We start from the raw sequence: 18,748 nt of genomic DNA on the forward strand, positions 1-18,748 counted from the left end.
TGATTAACTCAAAATCCAAAACAGTGTCGCAAAGTTTTACTTTTCGAAACAAGTGCTGAAAAATTTAATTTTTCGATACAAGCGCTGAAAAATTAAAGCTTTTCAGCACTCAAAATATGGCCATCTTACTTTAGAATGACAGACTAAAGTAAGTTCAACTTCAAATTTAGAAATTGGTTGAAATAATATAAGTTTTGCTTGTAAAAGATTGGCTTAATCAACCCCCAGCTGCACACATTTTTTCATTTTTTTTTCCTGTGTTCAGAAGATTATTTTTAGTAACTTTTGTTCTACGAAAAACTTCAGTCTTCTTGTTTTCCTTCTGTCATTTTAAGTATTTTTAAGTATTTTTATGTATATTGTTGTCTTTGTTTGTTTTGATTAGTTCTTGGCATATTCTAAAATCTACAAACAGTATGTTTTTGTCCATTTGTTACTCTTCCTAGTTTCCAAGTACCGTAAACCGGGGTGACTTTGATAGGATTTCATTTTGTTTAAGAAAATTTTCCAACAGGTAAGGTTTGTCTTAAGATTAAAAAAAATCAAATTATTCGCTCTACAGCATTGCCTTGGCGTTCTCGATTGCGAGATTCCTACTCGAAACTAGGTGTCCGAAGGCTTGATTGTTGTGGCAATTGCAAACCTTTTTTTACACCTTCGCTTTTAATCCACCCTGGGATTCGAACTGACGACCTTTGGATTGTTAGTCCAACTGCCTACCAGCGACTCCACCGATTCAGGACCCAGGGAGACAACTCCTCCACCTGGACTGAGCAAACGACCTCTAAGTTAGACCGGGACCAACATTTACTTCCCTGTCCGACGGAAGGCGTGATCAGACAAATCTCGTCTCAAAATTTGCCACCGGGGCCTTCTGGGATCAAACCCAGGCCGACTGGGCGAGAGGCAACCACGCTTACCCCTACACCACGGGTCCCGGCTAAGATCTCAAGATTATTATTTTTAAAACATGTACTTGAATAGGCCACTATTCACCATGCACTATTATTGAAAAAAAAGTTTTTTCAATAGTGTTTAGAAAAATAGCTACGTTAAAAATTCTTGGTTTAAATTCCGGGGTGACTTTGATAGTCATAGTTTTTCTTGTTCAAATCATATTTAAGATGTTCAAACTTTATTTGTACGTTAAATATACCATCACTAAAGTAGCTGATATAGTTTGTAGGAAAAAAAATCAATGTTTATATTTTGTTAACTAAGTTTATAAGCTTTTTAACAAAATACATATAAATTTGTTAAAAAGTCTGAAATTTTTTAAAAATAGTTTTGTTTATAAAATTATCGATTTATATTGCATTTAATACTAAATTCGAAGCACGAATCACAAGTTTTCACATTTTGCATGAAATTTGTTTAACTGAAATTGCCTATAAATTTGGAGATTTTTTTTAATTGTTTTTCAAAAATACATATTATTTATTATTAACAAACTTATTTAACCTTCTCCTAATGGAAAATTGTCCAAATAATCCGAAAATGCATTCCGTTTTCCGATTAAAAATCATGTTCATTGAGAAAATCATGACACTTTGAGGAGTTTAAAATAATGGCTTCCATCAACATTTTTTTAACTACAGTTAACTAACTTTATAAACTTTTCAAAAATTTATGAAAAGTTCATCTTGAGGTACTTTGAACACTTCTCTACCACGGTCAGTATGTTTCTGAAACATTTTTGTATTTTAATTTTACTCTTCATTTTGCGGAAAAATCGCAAACCTATCAAAGTCACCCCGTTTTACGGTATTATTGATTTATAAGCGTTTTTCACATTTATTTGGAATAAAATTTTGCCATAAGCTTTAAAGTCGCAACAAAGTGCATCACAATCGGAACATAATTAAATTTTCTGCATATTTATTTTAATATAAAATATTAAAATCTTGTTCTGCAGTGTTTCTGCAATTGACACATAAAAAACATTTATTTAAACATTGGCATAGTAATATAAAATTAGTCAAACCACACGGCTTAGTGATTTTTCACGCACAAAAATTTTAATTTTCACGGGGACCAATATTCCAAAACATCACGGAAATTTGAATATCGTATGTTAAAATTACAGGATGCATTTTTTTATAGTTTGTAGCTCATTTCAAGTTATGTTTTTTAAACACATTTGATTTATTAAACTTAAAAGTTTTATTAAGATTCTCTTCTATTTTTCTATATTTTATTGTATTTTAAATTAAACCTGACTTAATAGTCTTGTTTAGCCAGAATAACTAATTTAGCGTGAGTTTTCATTGATATTCTTGATAGTCATCTCACTTTAAAAGCAAAATTCATTCTTCTCTAATAAACCAAGTTTAACCTTCTTTTTTTAGTATTCATACCTATAAAATAAGGTGGGTCTCGTGGCGCAGGGGTAGCGGCTTCGGCTGCCCATCCCGATGATGCTATGAGACGCGGGTTCGATTCCCGCCTTATCCACTGAGCTTCTATCGGATGGTGAAGTAAAACGTCGGTCCCGGTTTCTCCTGTCTCGTCAGAGGCGCTGGAGCAGAAATCCCACGTTAGAGGAAGGCCATGCCCCGGGGGGCGTAGTGCCAATAGTTTCGTTTTTACCTATAAAATAAAATAGTAGTAAATAGTAAATAGTAATCAAATTCTTACATAAACGGTTGATAATATGATTTTTAACTTAGTGAGTTTTTATAGAAGAATCCCTTCTGATAGCTTACTTCAATCATTTAATTTTCTATTCCGATTTCTTTCTCTTGTTGAGCCAACTTTGAAAAGATACGATTGATAATCTTTTAAATTAACAAACACAAAACAATTCTAAAATCAGGTTTAACTTTTGAAAAGATCTTCAAATTGATATTATTCCGAATTTCATAATTTAGACCAAAATATAAAAGTTCGCAATAATTTAATTTTTCAACATTGGAAATCAGACGAATAATTTCCGAGATATCATCAGTTGAAAATGACAGGCAAATTAGGATAGACTTAAAAAAAATTTCATCGATTCGAATTATTTTTGAGACTGCATCTCAAAAACTAGTTGCCGAATTTTTAAAGTCTCATAGAGAAAATTTTAGGAAATTTTCTCAGTCTAAAAAAAAAATTCAGCGTTGTTTTTTTTATGAAGTGTTTTGAAATGCAAAAAAAAACGCAAAAAATCAAAAATTCAAACCTAAAAGAAGCATGTTTTCTATGTTTTCGAAAAAAAATATTTTTTAAAATTCATATATCTAAACCCAGAAGATGCCTTTTTTTTTGCCCAAAAAAAATATAAAAAAAATCTTAAATTAAAATCCTGCCTTGAAAATTTAATTTATACTGATAAAAAGTTGAATAAAAAATGGGATTATTTCCGTGATAACCTACAACTTTGCCAAAGACACCAAATCAATCAGAAAATTCTTTTTTAAGATACAGAATTTCATTAATTTATATACCCATTTTGTATGCCCAGCCCTCAAAATTGTATGGAAAACTAATGAAGCAAAATTGCTTTTTTTGACATAAGGTTTCATCCAAATCAAAAATAAAAAAAAAATCAAAAACTTGTTGTGATGTTTTGAAATTCAAGAAGATTTATTTCAATTTTTAAAATGTTACTACTATCAAGCTTTTCCGTGCTCAATCCCCAACCGAACGGCAATCGGCACTTTAACGGTGATATCATTGGACGGCTTATGACGGCGGTGACATCGCTGCATGCAAAAAAAAATGATTTCAGTTAACATATTTACAGCTTCGTTTCCTAGCTGCTGCCGTTGACGGGCGATTGCCCACTCTGCGGAGACCTTCTCGATTCTTATGAGCTGGCCATAAAAGTCTCTGCAATAACTGCACCAAAACTAGCTTCTCGGTGCCCCGCTGCAATATCGCGGGGTCGATTAGGAAAATCATTAAAATGCATTAAGTTCTTTTTTTTGACTTCTGGCTTAAATTGAAATGAAGGTAATAAAGTAGCTGATGGCAGACTTGGTGGAATTGGCACTAAAAGAAGATGTTTGCACGACATCTACCACGTGTTTTGTAGAAGGATTTTTTCATCAATTGATATTTTTGCAATTCTTTGAAAATTTGAAATTAATATCATCTGAAACTTCAGATGAGAGTCGTAAATACTAGCAAAATATCCATTTCAAAAGTGCATTCTTTCAGAACGATTCTCCCACGCACTTCAACACACATCAGATAAGCAATTCAATTAATCCTCTTCTCAAGCAAGGGTCTTCTACCACCCATGCGTGGCCCCTTGGACCGCGCAGGTCCCTTTCAGTTCCGTCATTTAGTGACAGGAGAAATGAGCATCTTCATTACATACACATTTCTCCTCCCCCTCAAAGAGAGGCTTTCTGCGCAGCAAACAGCATGAAATCTAAATTATTTACGTGTGTTTTACCTTTTTTTGCTGGACCCGAGCAAAGGGCCAGACTCTGGGGTAGGTCACCGGACACGAAGCTTGATTGTTTTTACCCCCGCGTCAACGACAGAAAGAGAGAGAGATGGTGGCGCGAAGGTTCAGCAGGTCAGAACGGTTGAACGGTTACGGTGGTAGAGGGGGAGGTGGAGGAGGAGGTTTTTCACTTAAACGTCTCAGTTTAGACCCTGTGCCACTCGGGGTTAACGGACGTGTGATCATCGATGGGTCTCTGGGCAGGGGTCTTCAACCGTTCTAAGTGAAGATGATCCAAAGACTCACGACTTGGATTGAAGACAATAAAAACTAAAGGCTTAAGACGCTGAAAACTGAAGACTAAAAATACTGAAGACTGAGGACATTGAAGACTGAAGGCACTCAAGACTTAAGTCACTGAAGACTGAAGACATGCAAGACTGAAGACATTGAAGACTGAAGACACTGAAGACTGAAGACATGCAAGGCTTAAGTCACCCAAGACTGGAGACACTCAAGACCGATGGCACTCAAGACTGAAGACACTGAAGACTGAAGACTGAAGACACTGAAGACTGAAGACACTGAAGACTGAAGACATTGAAGACTGAAGACACTGAAGACTGAAGACATGCAAGGCTTAAGTCACCCAATACTGGAGACACTCAAGACCGATGGCACTCAAGACTGAAGACACTGAAGACTGAAGACTGAAGACACTGAAGACTGAAGACACTGAAGACTGAAGACTGAAGACACTCAAAACTAAAGACACTCAAGACTGAAGACACTCAAGACTGATGACACTGAAGACTTAAGGCACTAAATATACTGAAGACTGAAGCCACTCAAGATTGAAGACACTCAAGACTGAAGACACTCAAGACTGAAGACACTCAAGACTGAAGACACTCAAGACTGAAGACACTCAAGACTGAAGACACTCAAGACTGAAGACACTCAAGACTGAAGACACTCAAGACTGAAGACACTCAAGACTGAAGACACTCAAGACTGAAGACACTCAAGACTGAAGACACTCAAGACTGAAGACACTCAAGACTGAAGACACTCAAGACTGAAGACACTCAAGACTGAAGCCACTCAAAACTGAAGACTCTCAAAACTGAAGACACTCAAGACTGAAGACACTCAAGACTGAAGACACTCAAGACTGAAGCCACTCAAGGCTGAAGACACTGAAGACTGAAGACTTAAAACACTAAAAACCGAAGCCACAAAAGACTGAAGTCACACAAGACTTAAGCCACTGAAGACATTGAAGACACTGCAGAATGAAGACACTGAAGACTGAAGACACCCAAGACTGGAGACACAGAAGACTGGTGGCACTCAAAACTGAAGACACTGAAGACTGAAGACACCCAAAACTGGAGACACAGAGGACTGATGGTACTCAAGACTGAAGACACTGAAGACCGAAGACTGAAGGCATTGAAGACTGAAAACACTAAAAACTGAAGACACTAAAGAATGATGGCACTCAAGACTGAAGACACTCAAAACTGATGGCACTCAAGACTGAAGACACTTAAGACTGAAGACACTGAAGACTGAAGACTTAAAACACTAAAAACTGAAGACACGAAAGACTGAAGGCACACAAGACTTAAGCCACTGAAGACATTGGAGACACTGCAGAAAAAAGACACTGAAGACTGAAGACACCCAAGACTGGAGACACAGAAGACTGATGGCACTCAAGACTGAAGACACTGAAGACTGAAGACTGAAGACATTGAAAACTGAAGACTGAAGATTGAAAACACTTAAAAACTGAAGATACTAAAGACTGAAGACATTGAAGACTGAAGACGCTAAAGACATTGAAGACACTCAATACTGAAGACACCCACGGCTGAATTCACCCAAGACTGGAGACACTCAAGACTGATGGCACTGAAGACTGAAGACACTTAAGACTGAAGGCACTGAAGAACACTGTAGACTGAAGACATTCAAGACTGAATACACTGAAGACTGAAGACATTGAAGACTGAAGACACTGAAGACTAAAGACATTGAGACAATGAAGACTGAAGACGCTGAAGACCGAAGAATCTGAAGACTGAAGACAAACAAACCCTGACGACCACTGCCCCAACTCACAGACCGTTCCACGAGTGCCCTTTCCGCTCACCGAGACGATGCGCTCACTATCGCAGTGGAATTAATCAGATGCTCACTCGTGACCAATGGATTCCGGCCGGCTCCGAGCGGCACACTTCGAGGATCTACACCGGCGGTAATTTGTTGCAGTTTATTCCGTGTGAATGTGCCACTTGAGGCACACTTGATTTGCGTAGGAGGAAACTGATTGGCTGGGAAAATAATAAAATTAATTATTGCATCTCTTGGCTTGCAACGGCAGCTATTGCAAAGGACGGTGGACCCCATGCTGGCTTCGCTAGAAAGTTCGTCCGGTGCAGTTACACGGCCCGTGACACGGATCATTCTGCGCGGCTAAGCTACACGAAACAATATGACACACGCGAAGCCCCTTTGAGAGAGGAATGAAATTATTGGACACCGTCGAGGTTGAGGAGATGGCCGTTGCAGACATTCCACGAGGTCACCGCTTGCAAACAATGTACGACACTCTGCTGGTACAAGACGTCTTCGAGAAAGGACCACTGCTGCGAGTGGGAATGGTGAATTCATCGGCTGGCACTTCCTCGTTGTGCGGTCAAACTGAGAAGATGTACCTATTTTCGCCATAGTGTACCTATTTTGGGTCTAGCCAAAAATCATCGAATATGATCAAATTTGGACAAAGTTTGAGAATTTTCTATTCAGATTTGCTTTTTTCATCATTGTGGTGTCTATTTTCGTCACATTGTCCCTATTTTAGACCTAATGATCGAAGAAAACTTTGGAAGAAATTGCATTTAAGACTCAATTTTTGAGTCCAACATAGGTATATGAACTCCATCAAACCAAGGATCGTGCAAGCGACGTGGGATTTATGTGCAACTGCAGCGAAATATTGCACCGACTGCAATCCATCCATTTCGATGGTCTTATCTATTCGGCCAAATGGCAGCTTGGCTTTCTTTCTTCCCTGGAGAGAGAGGGAGAAAAGCGTTTCGTTTCTAATATGACTGACACGGCTGGTCATAAATTACGACACACGTATTTTGCTGCAGCTGCAGATCGATTGCTGAGGGTCTCATCAATGGTTGTTTTTCAATGTCCCCCCCCCCCTCAGCCCATCGCCTGAGCTGGTCAACAGACACTCCAAATGATCAATCGTGCAGTCCGAGGAGTGAATCCTTTCGTGCCCGCAGACAGTTGGGAGTCTGCAGAGTTTTCAATCGGAAATGAACGGTGCGTGGTGATTGATTGCAAATTGTTTCAAGATTGTCCTAATGGGAGGTTGCACCTGACAGGGGGATTACAAAATTGTCATTTAGAGAAGACTAATGGATTTGTGCGAATTTATGGCTCCATACAATCGCGATTTTACGAAGATCTCTAGAACACGGAGGTTGGAAAAGAAAATTCATTCAATTCATCGGAATCAGAAACGTAAATACAAAAAAAAACATTCTTAATTTATTATGATTGTTCTATTAGAAATCTAAAATTAAATCATATTTATCTAAATGACAACCACAAGAAAATAAAAAAAAAAACATTCCAATCACAAAAAAATATGATAATCTTCATAACATTGCATTCCTGACAACCGATTTCTCGGCTCATCGCCTGGCAGCGTTCAAGTCACTTGAACCAACGTTGCGCATACAACCCACAATCAGAAGCCCACCAGAAACACAGACATTTCCGACCGTTCTGACAACCGTGTCCGCAGTCGCAGTCCAAGAAATCGCTAAAATTGTGCCCACCAGCAGCAGCAACATCCTTCACTACTCCTCGGCAGAAGCACTTTCCGTTATTCCGTTGGGCCGAACGGCATCGCGTGGAATGTCTTGATGGTGGCCACGGGATGACCAGCTGGCCCAGACCCGGAGGGCGTTGTTGTTGTGACTTGGACAGCGCTTGGCCATGCCTCAACGGGCCCCTACGAATGTCCTACTCGTAGATTTACTACACCCGTGAAGATGGTGTGGGGTGTGATGTAACCATTTCTCTTTGGGACTTTTCACCCCTCTCACAAATTTAGCTGTTTTCGATGTTTTATTACGCCAACTCACGAAGTGTGTCGATGGGAAAAACTGATTTATGTCAGTAAACAAGTCAAATTAAAATTAAAAATAATTGAAATAACATGATTCACAAGTAATTATAAAATTCATTATATTTAATTTACAAATGTTAAATAAAATATCAATCTACAAAAAGAATGCCAAAAGGACAAACCAATTCATGCAAGAAATGCCGCCGAGTTTTGTATTGTCTTGCGCCAAAGTTTGCACAAGCCAACGATGTTTTTGCTTCAGATCTGATTTTTATTTTACCTCGTTGTTGCTTTTTTTTGGAGTCATTTCTCTTCCAATCTGGATCGGTTCATCTCGCGTGGGCAAGCCTAATTGATTGCTATCAGTTTCCGAGCGTCACACCTGCCACTGATCGCGAAACTGGCTTATAAGTATATTTACAATATTATCCATTTTTTTTATTTATTTATTTTTTAAATTTTGTGTGAACCAAATTTCAATGAATAATTTTAAATTCTCAGGATTTTTTTATCTGTTTAAAAGTTATCTTTCAAGAAATTAACCATAGACTGATATTTTTTTGTAATATTGTCCTCGTTCATATCTGAAAAAATACATTTAAAATCTAAGCAAATTTTTTACATTTTTTTTAAATTGTGATCCAACATTTGGTTGCATTTCATCCAACATTTTGGTAGTCCTTATCCTTAATCGACTATATCTTAAAAACTATTGAACCAATTTCAATGTTAAAAAATAGAACCAAATGTCAAATTTCCTCATCTTTTTGAAGAAGATTAAGAAGTTTCAAAACTATTGAACCAATTTCAATGTTGAAAAAACAGAACCAAATGTCAAATTTCCTCATCTTTTTGAAGAAGATTAAGAAGTTTCAAAACCCAAAGCTTGCTTATTTCGCCCCAAAAGCTTGCTTATTTCGCCCTTTAAAAAAATTATCGTAAGTATCAAAAACTGCAAATAGTATCACACAATCATCTACTTTTTTAATAACATGCCACAGCAAATAAAGTAGTAATCCAGCTGCGTGTAAAAGGCCTTGGTGTTAAATAACCCTGAAATATGTAACCCATCAGTATGGGAAACCTACATGACAGAAATGTTAAGTCCACATATACGTTAATCCTGGTGGTCTGATGGCCGAGCGGGCTAAGGCACTAGTCCTAACTGTTGGTGCTGGGTTTGAGTCCCGTCGGTTGAAAAAATTTTTGTGTTTACAAAAATTGTACATGCAGCGTGTAATAATAAGTGTCTTTTTTGACGAAGGTGATGTGCATGCTTTTGCATGCGATTTTACCATCGGATTTTTTGCTGTGTGATTAATGAATTCTCTCCACCACACCCGTCATTATGAAGGGTTAACAATGTATTTCATGGTTTTCACACACAAATTATAAGGGTAATTCTCTACCAACTCACACGAAATCGAGAAAAGAAGCCCCGACCCCTCTTCGATTTGCGTGAAACTTTGTCCTACGGGGTAACTTTTGTCCCTGATCACGAATCCGAGGTCCGTTTTTTGATATCTCGTGACGGAGGGGCGGTACGACCCCTTCCATTTTTGAACATGCGAAAAAAGAGGTGTTTTTCAAAAATTTGCAGCCAGAAACGGTGACGAGATAGAAATTTGTCGAAGGGTTTTTTATGTAAAATTAGACGCCCGATTTAATGGCGTACACAGAATTCCGAAAAAACGTATTTTTAATCGAAAAACACTAAAAAAGTTTTAAAAATTCTCCCATTTTCCGTAATTCTGCTGTAAAAAATTTTGGAACATGTCATTTTATGCGAAATTTAATGTTCTTTTCGAATCTACATTGAAGGGTCATTTTTTCATTTAGAACAAAATTTATCATTTTAAAATTTCGTGTTTTTTCTAACTTTGTAGGGTTATTGTTTAGAGTGAAACAATGTTGTACAAAGATGTAGAGCAGACAATTACAAAAATTTTGATATATAGACATAAGGGGTTTGCTTATAAACATCACGAGTTATCGCGATTTTACGAAAAAAAGTTTTGAAAAAGTTACTTTTTGCGTTTTTCTTTGTTTCGTCGTCCGTGTCTGTCGCGGGTGACCATGAACGGCCATGATCAACGACGATCAACTTTTTCAAAACTTTTTTTCGTAAGATCGCGATAACTCGTGATATTTATAAGCAAGCCCCTTATGTCTATATATCAAAATTTTTGTAATTGTCTGCTCTACATCTTTGTAGAAAATTGTTACACAAGTTAGAAAAAACAGGAAATTTTAAAATGAAAAATTTTATTCTAAATGAAAAAATTACCTTTCTGGGTCAATGTAGATTCGAAAAGAACATTAAATTTCCCATAAAATGACATGTTCCAAAAATATTTACAGTCGAGTAACGGAAAATGGAAGAATTTTTAAAACTTTTTCAATGTTTTTTTTATGAAAAATACGTTTTTTTCGGAATTCTGAGTACGCCATCAAATCGGGCGTCTGATTTTACATAAAAGTCCCTTTGACACCAAATTTCTATCTCGTCACCGTTTCAGGCTGCAAATTTTTGAAAAACACCTCTTTTTTCGCATTTTCAAAAATGGAAGGGGTCGTACCGCCCCTCCGTCACGAGATATCAAAAAACGGACCTCGGATTCATGATCAGGGATAAAAGTTACCCCATAGGACAAAGTTTCACGCAAATCGAAGAGGGGTCGGGGCAACTGCTGTGTGAGTTGGCGGAGAATTACCCATAAGTTTTTTCTTAAAAATACATTTTTATAATTTCACGATTTTGGTAACATATTTGTTTTGGAAACATAAAAATCACGTCTTGTTGCCAAAAACGGGATGGCACTGTAGTTTGAAAACAGTGCACTTTATAAAAATTTAAGAAATGTACGTTTAAGTTGAAAATTCAATTTTACGTCCAATATATTTTGTTTTTGAATTTGTTTTGATTATCTATACAAAACTTTTCAAAAATTAATATTTTTTTATTAATAAGGTTGTTGCATACATTTTTCAAAGTTTTTGTCACCCCACATCAAAATTGGTTTGAAGAATCAGGGGACAAAAAAATATTTAAAAAAAACTTCAAAGTATCAATGAAAATCCAGGTGCAATAATTTATTCGATTCGAATCGATTTAAAATGCATTCCTCTGCGCTTAGAGTAATTTTTAACTTGCTTGGATTTGCTCAAAAATCATTTGAATTTTAGTAAATTTTGAATGTACCGCAACAAGTTTTTTCCTCGCTATCTTTTTATCGAATCTCGCATTTTTTTAAAAACTAATTATTGCAAATAAACTGTATACACTACCCCTATAGGGTAGGGTGACAATAGAAAAATATACATCAGGGATACCCTCTGACTCGAATCCTTAGGCAAAAATAAATATCTGTACAAATTTTGAGCCAAATCGGTTAAGGTTTAATGGTCGCTTTTTATCGTTGAAGTTTATATGGAAAAAATGTAAAAATGTATGCAGAAAACATCGTTTCAGTATTTTTCTACCAGGTGGCGTGGGACTCGCCCAACATTTTTCAAGTGTAAGACTCTTGTAGTAAATTCAATTCCCCAAAACTTTGCCGAAGGGTGCAAAACGATCCGAGTTGATCCTGATTGTTGGTGATTTTTTAAAGTAATATACATCCTATCCATCCCTTAAATACTTTCAAGTATATAATAGCCGATTTCTTTTCATCGCATTGCTAATAACTCATCAGGATCAACTCGGATCTTCTTGCACCCTTCGACAAAGTTGTAGGAAATAATTATTTTTACAAGAATCTAAATTCAAAATTGGACAATTTTGGTCGAGACCTGCGCCACCTGCTGCCAAAATCCTGAAGCGATGTTTTTCCCCATACATTTTCGCGAATTTCCCGACCCTTAAACCTTAACCGATTTGACTCAAAATTGGCACAGTTACTTATTATTGCTTTAAGTATCGAGCCTTGGGGTATCTCTTGAGATTTTCCAGAAGGACTTTTTTTTAAATATAAGCATCGGCCCTATAGGCAATTTCTAATTTTATTTCGAGTGTTTGTTCCTGACACCTGATTTTGAATTTTTTATTGAAAATAGTATAAATAAATATTTTAAAGTCTTCAGAACGTAATGTTTAATGCTTATTTATGCATTTTATATCAAATAAATAATTTTTAATCTTTTAACAACTTTTTTATGATGGGTAAAATACAATAGAAAAATATTTTCAAAAATTCATTTATATTCTGAAATTTTTTGATAGCAGTATAACGATACTTTTTGTTGCAAAATTTGAGCATGAGGGATAGATAAACAAAGTATCATAAAATAAATACAAAAAATGCGAAAAGCTAGAGAATTGCTTAAAACTTGAACAAAATGTATTTTTATATGAAATTTAAAATGAAATTACACAAAATGTAATTATTAACCATGAAATCGAAGTTTGTACATGCTAAGATATCAACATAACTTTATGATTACAAATTTTCCTGTTTCAATTTATTTTTTTCACAATTCAAACTTCAATGATTGTTGGAAAAAATAAATTACAATTGAATACAAATTACAATATATTGCATTTTTTTCATTGTTTGTTTTTATTTATTTTTTCAAATATCAAATTTTATTGTTATTTTTCCGAAAATAAAAAAAAGGTTGAGGTGACACAGGACAAATAAACCCAAAAAACCAACACCGCCAACAAGTGCAGCGAAAAGAAAGACTATCGGAAACATGGGGGCGAACCAGAGCAGCACCGAAAATTGAAAGTTTATTCCTTTGGATTCGTTACCACGAAATGGGACCTTAATTGGAACGGATACGGGCGGGTGCAAAGAGAAAGTTTGGCGAGTTTACACTTTAGTTTGTTTTTTTTTTTTGCTCCTTTTTAGTTGGTCCAGAAAAATCCTTGCTTTTTTTGCTGTTAGTATCCATTGAGTGAAAGGATTGGATTTGATTATTAACATTGAATCAAAAATTTGCAATGGATCAATTGATGTATTTTTGGGATTCATAAAATATTTTTATTTTGTTTAAGTTCAGGATATTTCAACGTTTCAATACTTCGTCCTAAATGACATATGCAAAATTTTTAAGTTTTTAACTTTTCTAAAGAAACTTAAACTGGGCGCATTCTAGTAAAGTTGCGTCCTTTTGAAAAATTACCTCAGAATTTTAAACGCTTTATCTTTTTTCTCTCACAATACACTCCTATATAATCTCATCAATCGATTACACTTTCACGTTGAAAGGAAATTACTGCATGAAATGATGCTCACGTTTTGTAACGAACCATCCCTTGATTTCGTTTTTATCGCTCAAGTGTTATCTCTCAAGAGTGGACCAGTGAGAGCAAAAAACATCACGCAAACGCATTTCCTTGCGTACACCAACAAACACACTTCAACCTCCAACATCCTTTTAATAAATAATTTTAATGACCGCATCCCCACTGGCTGCCAAGAATCGCAAGCAAAAAATCCGGCAGCCCCGCACTCGGACCAACCATCATCAGTCAGCTCAAATCAATTATGTTGCGGCTGACAGAAGATCATAAATTTTCCGGCGTTTTGCGCGCGCTGCCAATGACACACACGTACACACGAGTGAGAGGAAATGGATTCATTTTTTTTCCTCCTTAGAAATGTGTGATTGTGCAGATGGCAGATCCCGCACTTTTTGAAAGGAAAACAAAGAGCGAGATGTTATTATTGATGAATTATTAAATATTTGACATTATTTTCGTCTCGAGGCATACAATGATCGATTGTGGTGTTTTCATTGACAATTGCGATAGTGTTATCATACATATAAATTGTAATTAAAGATTTTCATTGCTTTTTTCTTTTTTTTCAGGTACGTATTTACAACAAATTAACTTTATGTAAATGGCGTAAGTACCCAAATCTCAAATCAATTTAAAAAAAAGCTTATTTTTGCTATTTGAATTAGTTTCAGGCAGTTTTCACATTGTACATAAAAAGTAGTTAATGCAAAAAATCTAAAAAAAAATACTTTTTCTGTTATTCTCGATTGACAAAACGACCAATTTTTCATAGCCAAGAATAACAGTAGAGCAATTCTGTACCAAAACCGGAAATGGATTTTATTTTATTTATTTATTTATTTTTATTTTTTTTTTGTATTTTTTTATTTGGCTCAAACCTTGTGGGGGCCTTCCCTATGACCAAAGAAGTTTTTTAGTGTCATCGGTTCACCCATACCTGCTGTCCATACAAAAATTGTACGCAAATATTCAAACAGCTGTACTGCCCAAGTTCGCATAAATGTCCCATATGCAAAAACAGCAAGCTGAGAAAAACGCATTTAAAGTTTGTCCCATACATAAGGCTACGTGTTAAGTTTTCGCGAAAAAACTGGATTTCCTCCTGATTTCTAGAACAAAGTACTGGATGTTATAGGCTCTTTTGAAAGAGCACACGATTTTGAACCAAACTGCATCAAAAACTCGAAATCGATGAAAATGCATATGGGGCATTTATGCGATCAGGGGCAGTGTAACCTTTGAGTGAATTTTCTGATCACAAAAACTTAATTTCCCAAAAAACGTATTTTTTTAATTCCGCGATTTTTTATATGTTCAGGGGACAAAAACCCGCAATTTTTGAGCCATAGAGAAGACTAGCATTTTAAATTAGCATAATATTCGAAATCGAAAAAAAAAATCGAAAAATTTCACGAATATTGCATTTTTTAACATTGCAAATCGGATCATTAGTTGCTGAGATATCGACATTAGAAAATGGTGGGTTGTTTTGGTGAGACTTAAAAAACTTTCAGTTTTCTTTTTCTTAAAGCGGCTGTGCAACCCAATCTTCAATATCTCTTAGACAGTTTTATAGCAAATTTTCAGAACTTTTCAAAAAAATATTTTTAGAAATGGTCGCTCATGGTCACTATTTTTATAAATCGAAAAACTGAAAATGTTTAGCTAAAATCAAAGTTTTGGTGGCTTTATCTTGAAAACAGAGCCCTTTATCGAAAAATCTGTCAAGTACTTTTTGATTGGAATAAAATTTTACATAACAAAATAACGCAAAATTTGTTTTTGCATGAAATTTCGATTTTTTCCAAAAATCACTATTTTAAAAAAAATCACAACTCTGTGGCAGATTTTTTGATCACGTTTTTCTATGTCTCATAAGTTATGGGTTTTTGTCCCCTAAAACATATAAAAAAATTCGAAAATCAAAAAATAAATATTTTGGGAAATTGAGTTTTTGTGGAAAAAAAAGGTGATAAAAAAAATCTGTTATTTTTTCCGTGTACCTATTTTTTCTCAATAGTCCTCAACATTATCTACAACTTTGCGGAAGACACCAAATTGATCAGAAAATTCACTCGAATGTTACAGCTTTTTGAATATTTACGTACCATTTTTGTATATACAGCAGCCAAAATTGTATGGAGACTTGTATGGGTGAACCAATGACAATAAAAAGCTTATTTGGTCATAGGGAAGGGCCCCAAAAAGTTTGAGCCAAATCAACTAGTACATAAAAATATATATATAAATAATGGCCGAATTCGGCCATTATATTGCTGAAAAGTTCAAATATTTAGCACTTGTATTGAAAAGTTGTTTTGAAAACACTCATCTTGACGCAAGATAACAATCCATTGAGAAAAATAATGTTTCACTTCAAATTCCAGTCAAAGTTACAAAATATATACTATACAACTCATGGCAAAAATTGATTTCTAGATTATTTTTTTCAAAACAACCTATCCTTCATGGGTTTCCTATGCAGATAGGATCTTTTGACAATTTAATCTAGATTTTTTCAGCACTGTTCCAATTTAACAAATTTAATGAACCTCGTTGGATAAATGTATGACTCGTGCTGAAAAATACTACGTTTTGCATCTTGTGGCATAAACTGTTACTCTGTAGTTATTATGTTATATGTATATTATAAATCTTGAGCAACATTTGAAAAGGGGCATAAGCATTTTGACAGCTGCAACTATTTTGCCATTTTCCAGGTAATAAGCAACTATTTTACAAAACCTATTATGTTAAACGGAAGCTGAGAAGGCCAGCTATTGCTTCAAACTCTGAATTTTGAGAAAAAGTTACCTGAAGCTTGAGAAATAGCAAAATAGTTCAATCTGTCAAAATGCTTCTCCGCCCTTTTCTCGTGTTCCTCCAGAAATAACATGTGATTTGTAGGTTGTTTTGGAATGTTTCGCGTTTCATGAAACTTCCGTGACATTAACCAATTTTTGTTGTTTTAAAAGTATGATCCCCTTAAAAATTGCATTTTTTTTGCTTGAAGCATCACTAAGCCTATCAATGTAAAAAAAAGTGTAATTTATCAGCTACGAAATTATGTATTCTTTTTCTCAAACCAGTTTAATTTTTTTGAAGAGTTTTATTTGCAAAAATATCAAACCGATACCAATCACCAATGTTTCAAACATCTGATTGCCTACGTTCACTTCGAAAACCACGTGACGCATCTCGTTTATCGAAAGTATCATCTATTAGCAAAGGTAAACACACATCACAGCCCAGCAGCAGTCATCGTCTAGCTAGGCAATTGGCCACCACAATGACCCCTCTTCTCCCCCCCTTGACTAGGATTAATAACAGAAGGTGTCAATCTCTCGGGTTGCGATCTCCGTCCCGTTTCATGACTCCAGACCATGGCGGTTACGTGGCCAGAGACCCCCACCCCCATCCTCCTCCTTCCCTATGAGAGTAGTGACGAGTGAGTGAGTGATGCCAACCTTACGAAAGGGAGGGGAGAACGGGTCATGTGGGCGACTGAATGAAGTGGTAAATATTTGCAAATAAATCATTGTCCAGAATGGGTAGGGCCTGCCCGCCTCCCTCCGTCCACTTCTTCCCTTGAAGATCAGTGAGAACGGCAGGAGTCCCTACCTCGGACTCCAAAGATTGAATGATAACTCATGGCATTGTAGTGTCGTGATCCTCGGTGGGGGAAAACGGTTGCCACAGTTTGCCTTGTCGTCCGGGGATGAAAAGGCACAGTGAAAAAAAACAAACGATCGTAACGGGTATTGAACTCGGTTGCGTTGATTGGTGAGGTGGCGCGCGAGCAGTCTGCTCCATTCCCTTTTGCCAAAATCAACCATTTTTACAGTGCACCTCTGTGTGACTGCATATTTGCTGAAGAATTTATCTCTATTATTCAGCGCGGCTGGCGTTATTCGCATACGATTTTTCCACCTTTTCGTTTGTGTGTTCGCTTAGAAAATATATATATTTTTATGGTAAACATTTATCAAACATTTAATTGTCCGAGAGTCGCAGGTTGATTTGCGACAATGTATTCGGGGAAACCATCAGCAGGCTTCGAATTTGACAGAAACAGACGCTCAAACGGATGAAGGAAAGAAGAAAAAGAAAAAAACAACAAACGCAATATGTATCGCTAGCGCAGCACGTTGCAGCTCGGCCAACTAATGATGACGTGATTTGTTGTCAATTTTAGTGCCCTGCGTGCCGGAGATGATGTCCGATCTGGGAAGAGATCGGCGGATGGACGGCTGATCGAAAGGTCGATGCTATTTGTTTTCGTTTCTTGACACGCTTGACAGCGCACACACCACCACCGACTCTTTTGTAGGCAAATATCACTCGGTGATGTGAACGCAGGCCTGATTGGTTTGCTGGCTGCTGGAAGAGGTGAAATTTCAGACACGGCAATTGTTTGTTTGTTGGAGGCGAAGGGGTGAGGATTTGTTTTATTGTTACTGAGATTCGATTAGTGTAATTTGTATAATTTTATGGGTTTTTGAAAAATCATTATGGAATATTTGAATATGTATGTTGGAAAAGATGAGCTGAGCTTAATATTATGATGTTCTCCAATAAATAGTGGATAAATCTTCCAGATTAGTCAATATATCATTTTTATAGTCACTATGCTGCTCAACATGCAAAACTATTTTAAAAATTATGTTTTATGTCAATCATTTCAGTTTTATATATTTTTAAATTAAATTGAAACAGCATTCTGAAAATACCCACTTTCAGCTTCTTTGAACTAAGCATTTTATTGAAAACTGTGATTTGCAAGAAATGACCTCAAAAAACTGTAAGTTTTTTTCTGCTTTGTAAAAGAGGCAATTTTTCATCATTGTCCATATGAATATCTTTTATAATTTTATCATACCGTAAACCGGGGTGACTTTGACAGGATTTCAATTTGTTTTTAGAATATTTTCCAACAGGTAAGGTTTTTCTCAAGATTATT

The 18,748-nt window shown here is 36.0% G+C and overlaps 1 protein-coding gene across 6 annotated transcripts in view; it reads left to right on the forward strand.

Annotated features, from left to right (window-relative positions):
- Nucleotides 1–18,748, forward strand: part of LOC120419966 (protein grainyhead) — a 441,413-nt gene that overhangs the window by 210,480 nt on the left and 212,185 nt on the right. The gene's annotated exons all lie outside the window — the stretch shown is intronic.

Source organism: Culex pipiens, chromosome 3, assembly GCF_016801865.2.
Source record: "Culex pipiens pallens isolate TS chromosome 3, TS_CPP_V2, whole genome shotgun sequence".
Taxonomy (NCBI): domain Eukaryota; kingdom Metazoa; phylum Arthropoda; class Insecta; order Diptera; family Culicidae; genus Culex; species Culex pipiens.